Source organism: Plodia interpunctella, chromosome 5 (genome assembly GCF_027563975.2).
Source record: "Plodia interpunctella isolate USDA-ARS_2022_Savannah chromosome 5, ilPloInte3.2, whole genome shotgun sequence".
Taxonomy (NCBI): domain Eukaryota; kingdom Metazoa; phylum Arthropoda; class Insecta; order Lepidoptera; family Pyralidae; genus Plodia; species Plodia interpunctella.
In genome coordinates, this window is record NC_071298.1 from 899,971 (window position 1) to 909,033 (window position 9,063).

Genomic DNA, 9,063 nt, shown 5'->3' on the forward strand with positions numbered 1-9,063 from the left:
ATAATCAACCAGCATAACCATCACTACCACCATGACAATCACGACCACCACCACAACAATAACGACCACTACGATCACGACGACCACGACAATTGCAAATACAACGACAATCTCTTGGCACTAATGATAGATAAACGTTGGATATAGAAGAATAAATGAAAAAAAATATTTAAGTCACCAAGATTATTTTACTACAGTTATTGTGCAAACTATCCCTGCACAATCCCTGTAATAATATTATTTCCGATAAAAATATATGAGCACACTACACTACAATAAAGTTCACCACGACAACCGCGACCTCAACGACCGATACGACCACTACGACACTGTTACTACTACAATAACAGCTACTACGACAACCATGTCTATCGCGACAGTCACTAACTGTGGAAACTGCTATGGTTTTCAATTGAAAACTGTTTATATCTAAATAATTTAAAAAATCTTAGAAGATAATCAAAGCAGAAATAAATAAAATTCTTAAAAAAGAAACAAAATCCCGAAGCATAGGTTAAGGCAGGCAATAACAGATTTAATAAAACAGTTCTGGACCATTACTAAGTAATCCAAAGCCTACGGTTACAAAATAGTGGTAGGGTTGTCACAACGGTCGTGGCAAACGGCCCATTTGAAATGATTTAAACAGCGGTAAACCAGAAAGGCTTCTTGTAATATCGGTAGTATTTCAATCGGAATGTGTTGTTCAAGGTACGGCGTTGAAAATGTCAAATAAAATACAGATGTACGAGCACGTGCATCCAAAATGGCGACACAATAGTTTCTCCTAAATCATTTCGACGTTTTGTATCGCATATTACTATTAATTTGAATGTATTATACTTAGCAACATTTTCGGTGGCTTGTTGCTTATACATTAGAATAGGCCCCTTCCGTTGAAAATTGTACAAAACAAATTGATAAAAAAATAAAAATTTTTAATAATAGGCGTTCATATAATTTCCGAAGAAGGAAGAAGATCAACCTCAGATGGACCTCAAGAGGCCTGGAAATAATTAAAGTCTTATAGCGCCTAGAACCCTGGTTTCTGGGCGCTATCGCTTTAAACATGCTCAGATTTTAATAGTTTCGAGTTGTTAGCAATGAAATACAAGCAACTATTGTATTACGTTATCATTATTATATAATATAGCCACAGAACCAAAGTTATAGCTCCCTTTGCTGGCCCTTTCATCGTCATTGCTTACATAGACAAGACAAATGACTAGAAATACATCTCTTAATTACGTATCTTAGCCACGAATAGCGATGGCTTTCTCTCAATGATCCCTTGTGACATATCATCAGTCTACGTCACCGTAAATGCTACCGACATATGGGTATTATGAATCTCCAAGGCACTAATGATAGACAAACGTTAGATATTAATATGTACGAAAAAGTATTCATTTAAGTCACCAAGACCAATTAAGTAGAAAATAAATTTAAATAAAAAATTGTTATTCAGACCAGTTAATAGATTTGTCACGAATCTGTGCAATTCACATTCTGTCGTATACCAAATAAGCACATTTATTTGATAACGCATAACCCGACAATACATATACCCGTATTGTCAGTTTAGGCGCATCTCAAAAGGATATTTTTGATAGAATCGATATACTTACTATTGAAACTATTGTTACTATTCATAGTATTGATGCTTAAGCAGTTATCGATACTACCAATATGATTAATTTTCGCCAACACTACCAGAAATACTAATGAAACAGGGACAATAAATACATTTCAAGAAATAAGAAAGCATTAAATATAAATGTGTGTTAACAACAGTTTTAGTAAAAACAATACCATCGACCTTGTACTAACCTCAGCCGCCCAGCTAGGGAATGCAGCCAGCCTTCTTGATATACCTAACGAAAATTACAAAAATATTTTTTTAAACTTTCATACAAAATAAATTCAAATCATTCATACTCGTCTTACAACGCTAAAAAAATTCTGTCACAAAATGTTCGACATCGACCTCTATGCCGCGGTAATTAGGGGCAATTTTGCAGTAAATTTGGGTAGGTAGTTGTGCTCTCGACGGTATATAATAATGTCAATGATTTTGTCGGACCAACCGTGGAAATTTTAACTAACCAAGTTTAGTTCAAAATTATTGGCATTATATTCAGAATTCTTGTTACTATTATAATAATGGTACTTATATAGTGGCAAGAAATCTGATAAATACGAGTATACCTGTTTATGTTACCTGAAATAGTCTTTAATTCGAAATTGTAGTTTATTGTAGTAAATTTTCGAAATTGTAGTTTATTATAGTTTATTATAGGAAATTGTAGTGTAGTATAGTAGGCTGTTGAAATAATCATAAAATTGAACTTGTAAATATTACATTATGAGAGCTAAGGTAAAATGAAGCGAATTTTCTACCAAACACAAACCAACGACATCTTTTCATAGAATTGTATTAGGTTATAATACTCACATACGAGTATAAGAAGGGTTATTCGTTGTTACACATTGATTACCATTATGTCAACAGTATTAAGAAAAAAAGTCACTATTATTCCGATTTCGCAGCACAGAAATAATATTTCAAGTAATCAAAGCAACTTACCTAGTAAGACATTATGAATGCAATGAACATTGCACAAAAAAAATGTAAGACCAAAATAATTCGTGAAAACTAATAGAAGCTTCAAGAAAATAATTGCCTTATTGATCGATGAACATATTAATACACATCAACAATGATCACAACAAAATTTCTCCAATTATTACAATATTAAAATGCGTCCATTGCAAAAACATTTTGATGAAATTGACACTAAATGACAGGACAGAATTTTTTCACAGAAACAAATGAACACCATTTCAAATTTAGAACACAGACAAACGCGGAACTTAGATTATTAAACCACTATTTATTACCAGATTGCGCGTATTGATGTAAAACAATGACAAAATGGTTGGTCCAATTTTGACAGACGTCTTTGACAGTGATAGTGTCTAGTGATAGTTAATAATAGTTAAAAATAAAGGAACTGAAATCAGTCTAATCTAGCATTTTTGTAATAAAATAAAATAGAAGAAAAATAAAATATTTTTTCTCTCAAATATTTCTTCCGTGCAGCAAACATTAGTGATTTTTTGTACGTTTTTTTAGATTTCCGAATTCTAGAGAATTTGATTGTAGTGTAGTCATTAATGTTGTCATACGCTAACGAGGATTGACTGTTATAAATTTCACAACCACTTTTTATAAAATAATAGGTACCTACATTGTTATAATAATGATACGGCCATATTTCCACCGCATGCAATTGTAGCCCTATTTTCAAGAATTCAAAAACCTTTCGATTAGTTATTAAACTCTTTATTAATCATATAAATAATTATACTAAAAAACATAAATAAATAACGTAACAACAAGGAACAACCTCCACAATGTATTGAAATTATGATTTTATGTAACGATGTACAAAAATCGATCATACAACATCATTAATGCATCTCAATAGTCTTCCAATACTCGTACATAGTTTATGGGATAATGTCAAAATAAGTTTTCACAATACTAGCCATACAGTTAGCTTTTGTCAGCATTCTACATAGTACGTGTATCAATTTTGAATTTCAGTGACGCGGAGCAAAGAGGATTTTTTTTCTTTTATACCTCATTTTATTTTCAGCTAGGCTTAATGCATTTTTATAAAGTTTTAAAAAAATATCTGTGATGGCGCTAGTATATTCATATATTTTTAGAAAACAATACTTAATAAAAGTTATCGGCATTTATATGGTTTAGTCAATGTGATTCAATTAGGTATATTTAATTTAATACATTATCTAAAATAAAAATATTGAAGATTAGCTGATACCCGCGACTTCGTTCGCGTAGCCGAACCATTTTTGGTATGGAATCAAAATTATTAGAGAGAAAATACATAAGCCCGAAGGTATATCCTATACATAACTCGGAGTTTTAGCCAGTTCAGGCAAGTTTTCAACGAATACCCTCCATCGTCATCGAAACTTAGCCCAAACTGTGTCCGCCTTCACTATACTATTATAACATAAACTGGGAGTACCTCCACTCCCAGCTTATGTTATAATAGTATAGGGTAAATATAAGATTAACTTTATTACAGTGCTTCCGTTTCAGAAATATTCGAAATCTTCTATTTTAATACGCCAACCGTTACTGCTACTCAGGTTGAACAATTTCTGCTCAGACTAACAGAAAATGCTTATCAGATTGGTTAACTTTTACTAAGACTAACATTTTCATATAAATGAATAGAAGAGCTGTTGCTCGCGGCAAAGAATACATGGGGAATAAAATAGATTTTTAAGAGTCTCAAGATGTTTGTGAATCATGGTTAAAAACGTGGACCAAATGAGTCTTTTTATAAATATCTAAGGCGCTTTTGTCATATGTGTTATAGTGTAGCTGGTCTGTTGCAATCACAGGAAACTCTCAATATCATCGGGTCATATCAATAGCGGTCTCCGCTAACGCTTTCGCCTCTATATTGTTAGTATTACACTGAATAGGTAAATTAAAAAATACTATAAATTAAACGATTAACCCAACCTTTTTGTTGAACGTCCAAAGCCCATTACACCTCGTCTTTTGAAAGACGCATTGTTTCGCGGGTAGTCTCCTAAATCACCTGGTTCGTCACGCACCCCTTTGTGTTAGCTTGTTCCTGGTTCCTGAAGGATATTGTTGAGTTTAGGATGTCCAAATAATTTGATGTGTTAATTTGACAAGAAAAAATATTAATATTTTTTTCACAAAAAAACAAATACATTGGCTTTTTTAAACCCGCGGCGCAAATAATGGGGTGTTATAATTTTACGGCCGCTAAGTGTCTGTTTGTTGTTTTCGGTGTTATATATAACATCGAAAAAAAAAACATTCATATTTATAAATCATATATAAATTATGCCACATCATTATCATTACGTAGTAGAACAAAGTCTATTTGTCCTTATGTATGCTTAGATCTTTAAAACTATGCAAATGATTTTAATAAGAGTTTTTTTAATACTTAATGTGATTTCTGAGGAAGGTTCAGATGTATGATTTATCATATATAGCTTTACCCGAACGAAGCCGGGACAGACCTATAATACTTTATGAATTGGAACCAAATTGTACTGTTTGTCGTAAAAAAAAGATTGGTCACCAAAGGGACCATAGTTATTTCAATTTATAAATTGTATTTCTTAATAATTTATAAGTTTTCATACATCCGTGGTTAGTCCAACTGATAACAAGCTTTTGTGTGCACTTCGTTCTTTCAATATTCGCTTTTAGTTCCCATTTACTTTTTTCGCGTTCCCATTTAATTTTTATTTATTCAGACTACCAAAAACAAACGAACCGTCAGGACAGTGAAAGCCGTGACGATAAACAGATGTGCGATTACTAATTGAAACCAAACACTAAGACAAGTTCGAGCTCAAATTCATGCGACACTTTTCTCTCTCCTTCAATCCACAATGGTGTGCGTATATCAACACGCTGTATAAAAAGTCACAAGCATCAGATTATGACTTTTTATACGGCAGGGTCGTAGAGCTACCATATGACGACCTCGGTGGCGCAGTGGTAAAGTTCTTGCCACTGAGAGGTCCCGGGTTCGATCCCCGGTCGGGTCATGATGGAATATGGTATTTTTCTGATTGGCCCGGGTCTTGGATGTTTATCTATATATGAATTTGTTATAACATATAGTATCGTTGAGTTAGTATCCCATAACACAAGTCTCGAACTTACTTTGGGGCTAGCTCAATCTATGTGATTTATCCTAATATATGTTTTTTTTTTTTTTGGTTCAGTTGTATACCTAGTTCCTTGCTGTCCTTTGGCATACATGGAAGACCAGCTTTGTGGTTCACGCCGTGACATTATGCTGGGGGGACACCATTTTGGTACAATAATTTATTCTTCTAGTAATAATTATCTGAAGGCTTGGTGCGAGTTTGCTCTTTACACTTCACCATTCGAAGTGAGGCACAGCGAAACAATCACATTGAGCCATTGTGACGCAACGACAACCACACTGCAATATGATTGGTTCGCTGCGTCACACTTCGAATCGTCACTTCGAATCAATTCGATAGTGAGAAGTGAAATGCAAATGTTAATCAAATAAACATTTTTCTTTCTTGTGAAGCATGCATGTTCAGTTTTCCGTTTTCTGTTCTTTGTTTTTTGTTCTTTTTTTGTTTTTATTTTCTTGTATCTTTCTACGTATTGTAAATTTAAATGTGCTTTTCTTGTTGATATCAATAAGTAAATTATCTATCTATGCTTGAAAAGCCAATAAGTAATAGAAAATTCGAAATTCTAATCTCGGTAAGTAATTTAAGTAAGTTATACAATTAAGTTATGCATAATATATTTTCATTATAATGCCAGTTCACTATTTAATTTAATATGGGTTCAATGTTTACTTGAGAAAAATACGGAAATGTTCGTCAATTTAATATTAGGTTTAAGGCATAATTGATTTTTGGAACACGGGTAAATGTGACATAATTAACTTATGTTATTAAAGATATTAGGTAAGCGTAAACCGTTATGCGTAAGAACGTTATACTTAATGTTTCTTTCTATCTAAATATTTTTACGATCATTAGTCCAAATAATGTTCATTGTATATCGTTATATCCTGAAAAATACTTTGATTTGTTGATGGGATCTTTCACTGTGATTCTACAACAGGATAATCTTTGAGTCAATAACAAACACAACATATACAGTAGAATAAAAATACTATATGATACTATAAATTAATTTAGCATGACGCACTAAGATAAAAGCTAAAGCATGTTGAGAATTACAAGAATAATTACATAAAAATCCTTAAACCGTGTGACTTTTAGCCACCCCCGCCACAAGTTCCCGTTCCGCACTAAAATAAACTGTGTACAGTAATAAAACCGCAGTTCAAGTTAATTAAAAGGAACGCGTCTCTCACGGGAAAATACTGAATTAAAATATACGACCAAGTCCACAGACACATAAAATGGCTAGAAGTCTTTCGAAGTCGGTTAATATAACCCATTGAAAAATATCCGTGTGAGAAAAAAAAATCAGAATCCCTTTTCCGATACAGGGGCTGAGTCAGACGAGTGGGGAATCGGTTCCGCCATGGTTCCACCCCTTCCGAAACTTTTCCGAGCGAAAAACTAAATAAGCCCCACCACTCAGTGCGTGTTGTGACGCAATGTGATTTTGGTTCGCCGCGTCTCATTTCGAATCGAATCGATAATGAGAAGTAAAATGCAAACTCGCACTTCGCCCACAAATAATTTAAGTGCCATTTCCTATTGACCTTAAACACTCCCTCTATGCTTAGTTATTACTTTAAATAAATTACTAAATGCTTGGAGACTCTTAAAATATATTGCTCTTGTGTGGGTCATGACAGAGATAAAAATGTTTTAAATGAAGATACAGAGATCAATAAAGATAAATCTAATTTAGTAACAGACGTGGCGGTTATCGCGTGGTTAAGATAATAAGTCCTAGGTTCGAATCCTACTTATGTATGTGTCATGGTATATTTTTAGAGCAATCATGAATAGTACATAAGTAATGACACTTTATACGCCTACTTTTTACTTTATGTAGGGTCTGTACAACACATAATTGATTTTAGCAAAAAAACAGTTATTATTTAGGTACATAGGTTTTATTTAGGTACATCAGATTAAAACTAGATATGCGAATAGATTTAATTTCAATAAGTCTCAGTTCAAAATTAATAACGATCGCAATAGGTAAAAACTAGATAAAAATTTAATATAGGAAATTGCAATTGTTAACCGTAAAATATGTCAATTTTAAAACAATCTGCGAATGGAATCATTAAAATGAACCAGAACCGTGAATAAATTAGCACGTAGACGGCCAAAGATAAAACGTAACGTTAAAACTTTATTTCGTTTTAAGCAGATATTGTTCTAGTTAAGAGAATCTCCTTATAAACTCGGGAAATTAACGAAACTTGTGGATTTATCCTACAAAAAACACAGCGCAAAATAATTCATACTTTGAAAATTCCGATTTCACCAGTGTATCAAGTTTTGCATGATTTGTTTTGTAGACTGTGTAGCAAAAAGTGTCTCGGGAACGATTCTAATCTTAGGGTACGATCGCTATAACAATAATTGTTAAAATTTTCTCAACAAGATTAGGGAGGTTTTGCTCTGAACTGGACTTTTGACTCGAACAGAGACGGTTTTGTGGAAAGTTACATAAATTGCGGTTATATTTAAGCGAAAATTGTTGGTTGGTTAAGCGAAAATGGAGTCAAGAGAATTGTTTTTGTCCTTACATATTCGCAGTTGAAATTAATTCACACTCATGCAAAAAAATTCTGATAATATCCTTTGAATTCATACATTGCTTATATGAATTACTAGCTGCGCCTTGAGGCTTGTGTAATGAGTGTATGCGACTATTTAACGGTGCTAGGTAGTCGTAAAAGTCAGGTCAGATGCCTTTAGACGACTTGAATAAAGTAAAAATTGTCTATATAACAAGGCCGTTGATAGAAATTGCCTTTTAAATTTACTAAAACAGAACGAATTTCCTCAAAATCTATTTACAAGTTCTTCTTAGAGCTACTGCAGAGGATTTGTCAAGATAGGCACAATCGATCAAGATTATCTTCCAGGATCGTGAGGCGATGTAGCTAGCTATGGTATAAATATTCGAATGCAAGCATTTTTCATAGGGTTTTTTTTTATTAGCCTGAAGTATCCCTGTTTTTATAGGGTTAAATTGAAAAAAAAATACAATTTTAAGTTACCATGAAATTTTCAGGAGTCGATGTATAGAAAACTCATATTTTTTATGTTGTATATGCCAAAACCTAAGTCAACTGAGATCGACTGCACCCAGATCTTAACCTGGGAGCATTCGGTCTCAGTTGACTACAACTACGGTTAGCCGGAATGATAACGGGTAAACCTAGATCTAGCCTAAGATAAGTGTTCCTTTTAAAATTTCATTTTTAAGTATCTTCTACTCATTTTTATTTCATTCTTGACGACCTCGGTGGCGTAGTG

The 9,063-nt window shown here is 33.2% G+C and overlaps 1 long non-coding RNA gene across 1 annotated transcript; it reads right to left on the reverse strand.

Annotated features, from left to right (window-relative positions):
* Positions 1-986: 986 nt before the first annotated feature.
* On the reverse strand, positions 987-2,786 carry LOC128670208 (uncharacterized). Its single transcript, XR_008404741.1, has 2 exons — positions 2,588-2,786; positions 987-1,874 (listed from the first exon to the last, which is right to left on the reverse strand). It is a non-coding gene; the product is annotated as an uncharacterized LOC128670208 (long non-coding RNA).
* Between the last annotated feature and the right edge of the window lie 6,277 nt (positions 2,787-9,063).